General features: G+C 35.6%; 1 long non-coding RNA gene across 1 annotated transcript; it reads right to left on the reverse strand.

The window, feature by feature from the left end:
- Positions 1-1,222: 1,222 nt before the first annotated feature.
- On the reverse strand, positions 1,223-6,648 carry LOC123393946. The gene is made up of 2 exons (XR_006608767.1): positions 6,471-6,648; positions 1,223-1,390 (listed from the first exon to the last, which is right to left on the reverse strand). It is a non-coding gene; the product is annotated as an uncharacterized LOC123393946 (long non-coding RNA).
- Between the last annotated feature and the right edge of the window lie 4,387 nt (positions 6,649-11,035).

Here is an 11,035-nt window from a genome sequence, read left to right on the forward strand (position 1 = left end):
AAATAATTAAAATAAATAAATAAATAAAATATTGAGTGTGCCAGTCTTACAATGAGCAGAAGGGAAAAGATAATTTTAAACACCTGCTAATGCTTCCTGGACTACAGAAAAATTATTTCCCAAAGTTATCAAGATATATTTAACTTTCACTTATACAGAATAGGTAGGAAATGGGTTTCTAGTGAAAAAAAAAAAAAACAGTTTAACATTTTGTCATTTCCCAGCTATAAGGCTTCTGGGTATAGGAAATTGTATTTCTTTAGATAAATCAAGGTAGAGTTTAAAGTTTAACAATAAATGAAACTTCCGTTTTTTTTTTTTTTAAGCTAAATATCAGGAAAACTAAATCAGTTCTATTACTGAGAATGTCTAAAGAATGGCAATACACTATGTGGTATGTTTAATGAGGCAGTAACAACATACAAAGCTAGAATCTTTTTTCATTATACCCCAAAATGTTGCACCTTAGGCGCACTCATCTCAAATGTTCACACTTCACATCTTAAACCAAGACGGTTTTAAGAATGAGCTCTTGAATTCCCTAACTATGGCTCAGTAAAAAGCAACCCCCACTAACTTTCTGAATCTGTATACTTAATATCACACTTTTTCACTCATTATTACTTCTTTTATATACTTATCACTCTAACTAAAATTGGAAATATTCAATAAATTTGAGAAAGCCAAATATAAAATGACATAGTGTCACAAAAAATAAACCAAAATGGGGGGAAAGTGTTTTGTGTCATTACACAAGACCATGGAACAGATCTTATTTATACATATATAGAATTTTTTTTTTATAAACACATGGCCCCTGGCCCCTTGCTAACTTTTTCTTGGTAATTGATCATCCTGTCTAAAAAGATGGTAACTGATTTAATGGGCTATGCAATCTTTAATATTTTTATAAAATTTCTCTGCATAACCCAACTTAAAGAAAATTCATTTCAAATTACAATGACATAGGACTTTTCCTCTAGTAAGATTTTTTTTTTTTACCAATATAATGGCTCATCAGTGCTATAGTAAGCAAACCATGCGTAGATCTAACAGAAAACCAATTATAATTAATTCAATGAATGGTCAGTCACAAAATATTATCCTGTAATCTCTCCTTACAGAATGATTTCTGCCTAACCAAATATTTTAAGCAAAAGATCTGAGGTTACTCTTCAAAGTATGATTTTGGATATTCTTCCCAATAAAAGTAAAGGGCAAACCTTTTTTAGCATCTTGTTCTGCTTGTGGAAGAACTCTACTTTGATGTCACCACACACAGGCAAAGGCTGAGGGAACTCAAAGTACATGAACTTGTCTTCCCGTCGTGTGGGTCCTGAATTGGAGGAATAGATCTTCACCTTTAGCTGGCAGACCACAAACTGAGGATCTGCATGGTTAAATACATGTTAGCATCATTCCACAGGAAATGCCTTCAAATGTCAAACTGTCAAAAACCATTTCAATGGTTAATATTAGCAATACACACAGAATAGTAATTCGGCATCTGTAGCCCAGATCTAAAACACATCAATATTTTTTAAAAAGGTCAGAAAATATAGCCAGTACAAAAGTTTCCCTAATTTTAACCTTCAGCATAAAGTTCTACTTACTGGTTCTAGTTCACAAATACTAAATCCCAACAGTAGACTTCTGGAACTACAATAACAGCAAAACTTTAACATTAAAATGTTAAAAATCTAATATAAATTAGATTTATAATTAAGATGCAAAAATAATCTTCTGGCACATCTATGAATTGCATGAAAAGTAACTCTAAAACAGATATTTGCTGCAGTATTTTAATGTCTCTACCATGTAATAAAACCCACAAAACACAAATAATTACATGTTCATAAGACGCATGAGAATACAATCTGTAACAAAGTAATAAATTCCATAAACACAAGACTCTATTTATAAAAATATTAACTATCATTTATTTTACCTATAGCTCACATTTTTTTTGTTACACCTATTTATCTAAAGCATAAATCAAAGAAAATACACATAAGAGCTTAAAAAGTAACAATAATTACAAGCATTAAGAATTAAGCAATAATATGGTTCATAATAAAATGAAATAAAAATTTCCCAGGGGTACCTAGGTCGCACAGTTGGTTAGGCACCTGCCTTTGGCTCAGGTCACGATCCCGGGGTCCTGGGATCGAGACCTGTGTCTGGCTCCCTGCTCAGTGGTGAGTCTGCTTCGCCTTCTGCCCTTCCCCTACTTATGTTCTCTCTCTCTCTCTCAACTCTTTTTTTATCGTGTTATGTTAGTCAAGGGATATAAAGCCATCATCATGAGAAACAGGAAGACAGAGATTGGAAATGTTGGCAAAGAAATACAAGACTCAAGCAGGAACTGTAGTAAAATCCCCCTCCCTCCAAAACACACTCCACTTTCATTAACAAGTATTTTGGCTTTGGTCCCTGTCTGTTTTAAAATAAAGGAAAGGATTATATGTTTTAGTGATTAACCTTACGAGTAAGTGGGTCTTGAAGGAAATATGCCAAGACCATCAAGAAGTAAAATCATAAGCTTGCAAAAAGTACATGAAAAATTTCATGTGTATTTCATATATATTTATATATAAAATATGCACATATATAAAAACTGGCATAAAATCCTTAACGCTAAAAGGCATCATTGTTAGAGATGCAGAAAGAAGTATCACGTTTTTTATCAATGTGACCAACAAGTGAGAAAAAGGCAAAAGGCGTATCCAAGCTAGATGCACGTTCCCATCAGTAAACACGTATGGGCTTATCCGTGTGTATCTAGAGCAGCACCAGCACTCACATAATAAACAGAAGGTCTGATAACAGCCTGTTGGGTTTTTCTAATATGAATGTGAGCCATTTATCACAAGAAAAAGGGCACTCCAAAAAGGGGAAACATTACCAACAATCTGTCCATAATTTTCACTTCCTTGACTAAAGGTTCAAAGTACAGCAAGCCATTTTACAAGACTATGTGATTCTGAAAATTTCACTAGAAACTCTAGCTTGAAAAAGCAAACAAAAAGGTATGATTCCAAAGCTATGATAAAAATCAGCCAGGATGAAATGCCTTGTAATCTTATTAAGACTCCACTAGTTCAGAATGTGATAATCCTCTTTTTAGGACTTTAAAAAGTGTATTAACAGTAGAAGCCAGATTTCAATTAAACTACATCTAAAATGTGCATCTTCAGGAATTCTAGAACTGTGTAATCCATTCATAAACTAATTACAAATCAGCGTCACTTAGAATCTACCCCAAAACCTAAGTTTAAAAGTTTTCCTTAAATCACTACAGAAAATCAGGTCATTTACAATACGAATTCTCCATCTTAGATCTTCAAGAGCTAACCTATCAGAAGTCCAACATCAGTGCAGTTCTTCTGACTTCTAAGACACAAGTCAAGTATTTTCTCTTTGATACAACTGACTGTGTTCTAAAGAAATGACAAGTCAATACCTGGTCAACAAAAATCAGGATTAAACTGTTTTGACATATGCCTAATGACAGAAAATCACACTGCTCATCTTTTACTAATGTTTTAACCCTTTCAGATGTGAAGAGTATAGTAACTTTTCCTTTATTTACGAATATTAGGACAATAATTCAGTAAGAAAACAGCTGCTGACCCCTGACAACTTTGCAGAAACTACTTCGTTTTCCTCAAGGGTCCCAACCTTTCCCCTGAACCCAAACTCCCAACTCACCAGGTCTCACACTCCTCCCACTCTGTTTCCCTAAGCCTTCCCAACCTCTAGCCCAATACCATATTTACACAGAAGGCTAATTAGTTACTATGCCTGCTGTCTGATGCTCCCCAAATACCAGATCTAGCTCTCACCTAAGATTCAAACCCACTTTCAAGAACCCACTGAGGATCTTCATATAAACAGCTCACCTTAACCTGACCAAAACATGTTTAAAAACAAAAAACATCCATGTCTCCCAAGTCTCAGTGAGATTCGTTTTCCCTTCTCCCCTCTTTTGGGAATTATTCATATGGCCAGAATCAAAACTGACAAAATGTTTAAATATAAAAGGGAAAGGAGATTTGACTGCCTTAGCAAAGCACATCTGGCTCACAAGAAGTCCCGTAACTGGATTCCTTTCCGCCACGGTTCCCCATCGTGCAATCACCACTTCCTACCCAGCCAGACTTAAAACAGAGCCACAGACCTGTACCCCTGGGGATAAAAATATATGTTTATAAAAACAAAACAAAACAAAACAAAAAACAGATCCTAAGCCTCTTGACCCGTCACTGATGCAACAGCACCTATCAAATCCAGTCTAACATCCCCATTTAGGCTCCTCTGACAGCGGGCCACACATGCCACCCTCCATGCCTCTGGGTCCAGCTCATGTCCTGCTATTGTACTTCAAGTCACACCTGCAGTACTTCCTTCAGTTTTAATGCCAATATAAAAGGTACACTTTCTCTACCATGCAAGGAAGAGATGGACTTCCTCTGTGAAACCATATGACAACCCCTAAAACTTATTTTTCTGAATACACCATTTATAATTTATACGTATAACCTCCCATTCAATTATGTTTACTTTTAATACAGCTTTATTACATAGTATGAAACCACAGGGCATAAATGGAGAAAATTAGTAAAGATGAAAAGTTTTCAGCAGTCAGTAATTTGAAAGTTTAAATGTAATAGTGGAAAAAGACAAGAACAAAACAAAAATCCATCAGAACGTTGCAGGCAGAGCAGAACTGTCAGGTTTTTGCTAGAGAAGCCAATGAAAAAAATTACACTAGATAGGTGGATTATTGAACTGAATGTTCTCTTTCTCTTATTCTCTCCCTAAAATTAAACCCTCCTTTTGGCCCTTACACCTGATATTTATCCTACAGGAAGAGCAAGAATGTTTTCTTCCTTTTTCCTTCTCCTCTATGAACGTGTTAAGTTCCTGTGTCAGTCACCTCTGACAGTCTAATGCCTTGCATTTAGAACTTTTTTAATCACAGACTCTATTATTTGTGTTGATGCAGAGTTGACACTCAATGTGCCATTAGTTTCAGGTGTACAACACAGAGATTCCACAGGTTTACACACCATGCTGCGCTCCCCACCAGTGGAGCCACTGCCTGTCTCCATGGAGCACTGCTGTGGTGCTTGGCCTTTGCTGTACAGAGATGACGACAGCCATCAGTTAGGGCTTCCATTGTGTTTTGCTAAGGCAATCAAGTCAGTGAGCCTATATCACACTCTATTAATAAATCTGTGGCCTATGATAAAGGTGTCCAGCTCTAAGAACAGGAAAGATATGAAGGTGGTAGTACCTGAGAAAGACAAACACTATCAAGAAATTAATTTCCTCAGTACAGGATAATTTAGAGATAGAAATTTTTTAACTACATAAGTATTTTCAAGAAGCAAAATTTAAAACTAAAAACTAAAACCACTAACAAATTACAAAACCTCACTGAAATATTATTAGAGGTATTCAAAGAAATACTGTAGTAGTTGCTTATCTACAAACTACAGAACTGCTCTCTAAATAAATGAAACATATTTCTTAAACATAAAAACATGACTGATAACTGCCAAGGCAGTTACAGAAAAAAAGCAGCAACAGTCTGATCTTTTACTGGGCTGGATAATACTTCCACCCACGCATTCTCTCTTGACTAACTGCTTGGGTCTGAGTATTCAGTATTAAGGCTCCTTTCAGTCTAAGAACTCCAGCCAAGACTAGCAGAGAAGCAGACCAGGATCAGGATCACTGAGGGAGGCTCACAGAGGCTAGGGTAAGAGAAATCAATGGGAGGCAGACATCACCGACATGAACTCTGTTTAGTATATACTTAGAAATTTTCAGATTTTGAAATGTCTTCATTTTATTGACAAGCAAACATAAAGACAAGTAGAGTGTGCCTGAGGTTATACAATCTAGCAATGAGAGAGCTAACAAAACTGTCACTGGATCTTGGATTTAATCCCAGGTTGTCTCTAATGCTCCACACACTCTGACTCAACCCTATTCACTCAACATATTTCAGCAGGTCACCACGTCTTATAATTTTTTCCTTTCCTTTCTAGTGTCCCTGTCACCATTACTACCAATATCTAATCTTCCTAAGATAGGAAGGAATTGGTCCCTGCCCCCACACAGGGAACTAATGAATCCCACTGCTACTCGAATGCTGGATCTCTACTGGGATAGGTTTTTTAGTTATCTGGTCACAGTTTAAGCTGCATTTGGTAGATGCAGCAAAGAATGTTTCTTTCATAAATACAATTTGGCTTCTAAGACATTAAAACCCATGGCTGCTGGCCTCCTTAGCCCAATAAGCTGAACAATGGAGCTACTTAGTTTGGATACTTCAGAAATATATACCCCTACGTACATTTTAAGTGTGGTAAATTTCTTTCTAGATTTCTATGTAAACGTCTAGATATGTCAAGAAAAATGTTCCAGTACATGCAGGGATGAGAATTTAGAGCACTTACTGCAAGTTCCGCCACTGAACATTGGAATAGTTTCAAACATCATCTTGTGAAACAACAGTGCCACTGGTCTATAATCCAGATGATTCTTTAACAGGTAGCTATAATAATACACATAGGGCCTCTGACTGGGAATAGTTACTCCCTGGTGGACAGAAAAAAAAAAAAAGAAAAAAAGAAAAGAAAAGAAAAAGAAAAGCCAAATTCAAAAGAAAAATTCCATTACAGTTATTTTACTAAATTGTTATGATAACTGCGTTGTTACTGGGTTGTATCCACTGAAGACCATATATACATTAGATATTTGACCTTAAATGATTAATATTTAAATCTAGTTCAACAAGAGTAAATCAGAGCAACATCAGTACAAAGGAAATATCAGAATAACCTTTTCCCTTAAAATTATCATAATCCCCTCATTTATTCAATGGTCACCACAATGCTCCAACCCATGAACCCAATAAGATAAGGCCTCAGCAGTTCCAAAATACGTGTCAAAGGCACCTGCACTACAGCTGTGCTCCCGAGACGTAGGAAATTTATGGACTTTTATTGAACACACAACTCCTCAAAAGCTTGGTTACTTATTTTTTAGGCAAAAACATATCAGAATCAGCAAAACACATAAAGGCATAGTGCCTTTAAGAGACAGAAATAGCAGCAGAAAAAAATGATGCCCTGAGACCCCCAATAAGAACAGGAATATGTGGCTGGGATAAATGTATGCAAGAATTCTCTAACAGAGGGACTTAGGAAATGTCCGCGAGCCACATCATCTCTCTGTAGAAGAAACCATGGATATACATAATGTTTGAGAAAATTTAAGTATTACAAATGCTAAATGTATATAATTCATGTTCTATTTTTTTAAAAAGTTATCTAAAGAAAAAAATCTAGTGTGTACAGCCATGCAATTCATTAATGCTGCTGAATAAATGAGGGCTGAGGTCTCCTTTCCTAGGATGTATATAACTTCAGGAAAATTCAGGCATTTAACTTAGAAACAGAAGGCAAATAGTAACAGGAAGACGTCTGACAGTTACAAGTGACTTGCAGAAAACTTAGAAGTATATTCAAGAGAAGAAAGAATTTGTAATATTTTCAGGTTATTACTGGCATCTGAATCTCCCCATCTGTTAAACACTCGGGACATAAATGCTTTTCTTCCCTCTAAATAAAGTATAAAGTACGTTCATATGAATTTAAAGACAGATACACAGAATGGCAGGTAAACAGGTATTCACTCTAGTATTCTCAGGTTTGTTTCAAAAAATTAGCATGATTTCATTACAATTAAAAAATATATAGAATGTCAAAAAAATGGGTAAAAGCCATTTCAAAGAAGGACAAATGACTTAAGATTCTGGCTGCAGTGCAAACACTAGAATTTAAAAGCTAATGGTCAAAATATCAACTCTGATTGGTTTCTTCAGGAAAATGAAGACAATTAATACCTACCCTGTCTTCACGGGATTCTCATGAGGAGTAAATACTAAGTGTAGTTACACAAAAGCATGCTAAACCTACAAATGTTACACAAATCCTAATTAGCAGTTTTAGAAATCCTATCTACATTTGAAGTATAATTTTGGAAGAACTAGAATTTTGGTTTTCTGTATTAAAGAAACAGTAGTAAAATACTATTACTGTGAAAAGCTCCTATAAAAAACTAATGTTAAAAATCATTATTAATAAAAAGTGTTTAAACTTACAATGGTTTATTGTATTACATTACTTAAATGTTACTTCAGTAAACAACTTATTCATATTTATCAAGATAAGACACAGAATTGCAAAGCAAGGTGGGGGGAATATAGCAGATGGACGATGGCTGGGTAGGAAGGAAGCTTTTTTGAACCATGTGAATTTATGATTTAGTCTAAAAACTAAATAAAATTAAAATCAATGGGAGTGTAGAAGAAGACCAAGCTGTCAAGTTATTTGTTGGGATTCAATGCAATGATAGATGATTTCTTACTCTTTAGCTTCTTGGTATAAGTTTGTGTGAAAAATTAAAATGTTTTCAAAGATTTAATTTTTTTCAAGTAGCAAGTGATTAGCAGCACATGTATAATGCAGCTTTTTATATAGTGAGTTAATAACTCTTACCAAAGGGCAAGGCAAAAGGATAGAGGAAGAACATATGAATCTACTAGATGTCAAACATGGACGAATAATTTGTGTGTTAAATATGAGCTAAACAAAATTACTGATACAATTCAAAGAAAAACACTGAAAGGCACAATTTAACTTAATTAATTCTTTTACTATCAAATTATGCATAATTCAGCTTCTGTAACTTAACTTTGCAATTCCTACCTAGCAGCATGCTCAAATTCAATGCAGTCAGATTAGCAGAAATAATTGAGTTGTAAGGCTCAAATATGTACCAACCATGGGGCATTAGTGTATCCTTCTATCTAGTCACATCTCTCATGGACACAATGCACACTTACTCAAAATTAATTAATGGTACAATGAACCATATTGTAATGTAGATGTTGAAATAAAATGAATACAACGTCCATAGTAAATTGACAATGCAATTTATAACACCTCAAATATATTATTTCCTGAATGCATATGCTGAAAACAATGGTTTACGTGCATGTTTTACCTATAGCATTTTGACTATAAAGATAAATCTCTTAGATTCTTTTAAAATCTTAGAAATGAACATTTTAAAGATCTTCAAAAATTTATTTTACATATATGAAAAGAGGGCTGAACTTCGAAGCTCTTAGAGATTAAAAAATAACTATGTGTTTTTAATATTTCCATTTTCATTTAAATTAACCAAGAACATTTAAGTTAACTGGTTTGTAACTATATCCCCAAAGTATCCGCCCTCTACCACCAACGATTCTTCTTTTCTACTCTAAATGTGAAGAAAATTACTTGTATTCTTGACCTTTTTTTCCCAAAGGTAACTTTTAAACATTCTAATCTCAGCTAAACTTGGCATTCTTCAGGGTTGCCTTTACACCACATTCCTGGCCATCATCGCAAAAGACCACCATTGCTTCTTCGATTCCCTGATGTTCACAGACCTAGAGGAGTGCCTGCAAAGATGTGTCGTGTTCCTCCCAAGGTCTACTGCCTTTACTCAGTCTCACCTATGACTCTGAATCTCTATCATTCCATACGTCATTCTTCTGAAACACACTTCTTAAACTGAGTGATGATTTCAGCACTCCGTTCAACCCACCTTTCTATCCTGTCCTAGACATCATCCTCAATGAATGTAGCTCCTACTCTACTGGGAACCTTGGGTCACCCAGTGTGGCACTCTCAGAATTCCCTTGTCCCATCTTAAATTTTTTCTCATATTCTCTGATATTTTATAAAACTGACTGCATGTTTACCTAGGTTCCATTTTGGTAAGTGCTCTATTAATTATTCCCTCTCTGGCATTTGTCTTTGTTTCACCTGTCTCCTCCTAATAAACAGCTCGGGTAACCCTTGTCCTTTTATCCAAAGCCATTCATGGGCTAAAAATGCACACTCTCCCCAAATCTTTTATCTTTCTCAAATTGTCACCCTTCTTCTCTATATAAACTCTCAAAGGTAAGCCTCTGCCCCTTACCCCATAGGAAACTGTTTTCATAAGGCTGATTTCTTAATGGTCAGTAGTTCTTAAGTGTCACTAACAGTCATTTCCTACTATTTTCTCAGTCCCATCCTATATCATTTTTCATTGCCATTTTGAAAATTCTCTGCCTCTATCCTAGAACACACTCTTGAAAGTTTTGTCCTAACCTTACTGGGTAAGAGAAAACTACCTAACCTCTTTCCCTAAGAGTAAGCCTACCTTGAAAATCTGATCTGAGCGAGCCCCTCTTTGTCAATCCTCTCTGTCTTAGTAGTTCAATTAACATGAACTCCAAAACCTGTGTCTCTCCATACCTGATTCCCAACTCCCAGTCCAGAACTTCTAATACTTAGCTGGGCATTTCTACCTGGAAATTTCAGAAGCACTTTAAACACAACATATCCAAAAACTGAAGCTTTCCTATTTTTGCAGGACCAACCTCTGTTATTTTTATTAATGATATTTACTATTTTCCCCAGTGCTCAAAGCTCAAAACCTCTTCTAATACCACCACTGCTACTATTTATTGAACTGTTACAATGTTCTTTGTATTGTTCTAAGTACTTTCATTAAGTATAATTTAGTACTCATGAAGTGGGTATTATCAGTAACACCATTTTATAGATGAGGTAAGGTCCCAACTCTTGTAAGTAATGGAACTAAGTTTCACCCTAGTACTCCAGCTCCAGAGTTTACAGTCAATTGCTGATGCTGCCATCTTCTTCCTGCTCGAGTCAAGGAAACAATCTGAGAGGGAGTAGTGATCTACACAGGGCTATAAAAGAGGAATAAGGAAATCCCAGAACTGTAGCAAAGGCCCAGGCCAACTAGCCAACATCTACACACAGTACATACATACAGAGAGACACAGACAGACACACACACACACACACACACACACACACACACATACTGTCCACACAACACGGAAAGCACACCAGTGGTTCAGTTCCTTTAGGATACTCTTAGTAGACTT

Source organism: Mustela putorius, unplaced genomic scaffold, assembly GCF_011764305.1.
Source record: "Mustela putorius furo isolate JIRA1106 unplaced genomic scaffold, ASM1176430v1.1 tig00001093_pilon_pilon_pilon, whole genome shotgun sequence".
In the NCBI taxonomy this organism is placed as follows: domain Eukaryota; kingdom Metazoa; phylum Chordata; class Mammalia; order Carnivora; family Mustelidae; genus Mustela; species Mustela putorius.